This window comes from Pteropus alecto, unplaced genomic scaffold, assembly GCF_000325575.1.
Source record: "Pteropus alecto unplaced genomic scaffold, ASM32557v1 scaffold7, whole genome shotgun sequence".
Lineage (NCBI taxonomy): Eukaryota > Metazoa > Chordata > Mammalia > Chiroptera > Pteropodidae > Pteropus > Pteropus alecto.
The window spans coordinates 38,573,799-38,574,886 of record NW_006494614.1 but is presented as its reverse complement, the minus strand read 5'-3'; positions in this window follow the sequence as shown (position 1 = coordinate 38,574,886).

Below are 1,088 nucleotides of genomic sequence, written 5' to 3'. Positions count from 1 at the left end.
TATATTGCCCTACTCCCAGATCAAAAAGACATATTTTCCACTCTAGATATTTACATTTAAAATGTAAATGTAAACAACCTTTGCAATTATTACGTAGCTTGAGAGTGCACTGGGTTCTTTGGTAAGTATTACACTTTATGAACAGGCAAAACAGGTAGAAATTGCTTTATGCCTTTATGACTTTCTTGACATGGAGGGTAGGGAAAACAGTAGGAGGATATTCCTCACCCCTTCCTGTATGGCTGTAATTTTATAATTGGAAATTCATCCTTTGTCTTAAAGCCTTTTCTACCGGGAGAGATGCTAGATCCACCTCTATTAGCCTTTTTCTCATGTGTGTGTGTGTGTGTGTGTCTGAGAGAGAGAGAGAGAGAGAGAGAGAGAGAGAGACTGACTAAGTCTATTGATTCACTCAGAGTAGTATAATTTGTTGGGGAGAAAGGCCCTGAGAGGAATGGGTCAGTAGGTTGAGCATTTTCTTTTGAGAGGTGACTAAATATATTGGGTGCCCTAGAGTAATGTGAAAACAGAAAAAGAAAATAAAAGGAGCAAACCCAAAGCCGACATCTCTCATAATTTGTTTAAACTTAGTTCTGCTCTTTAACAGTCATTAAACAGCAGATCACCAAAGGGAACTATAAAGTCATAGGTGGCAAAGAGGATATTTGTCTTCAGAGGCACTCTAAGCTTTTCCTTCATTTTTTAGAATAGCATTTGATCTAAAATATTCATATGAAATGTTAAAATTCATCTAAAATTCAATATTTCATGAAATTTTCTGATATAAAATCCTTGAGACCTTCGTATTCTTTAAGTCACTTTCATCTTTTTTCATCCACACCTGTTGTAACCTATTTTCTGATTTCACAAAGGACTCCATTCCCACCACACCTTGCTATGAGCCACCTGCTGGCCTCGTTCTTTCTCTGCTCTCTAATGGGGACCCTATTTCAGAGGAGAGACGATCCAGGTGAATGGATTTTTATTGATTCATTCATCTATTCTTGCTTAGAACCAGAGACGTATGCATGTCTGGGCTTATTGGCCAGAGTTAGCTGTGCTATTCATGGTAGTGGGGCAGAATAAAC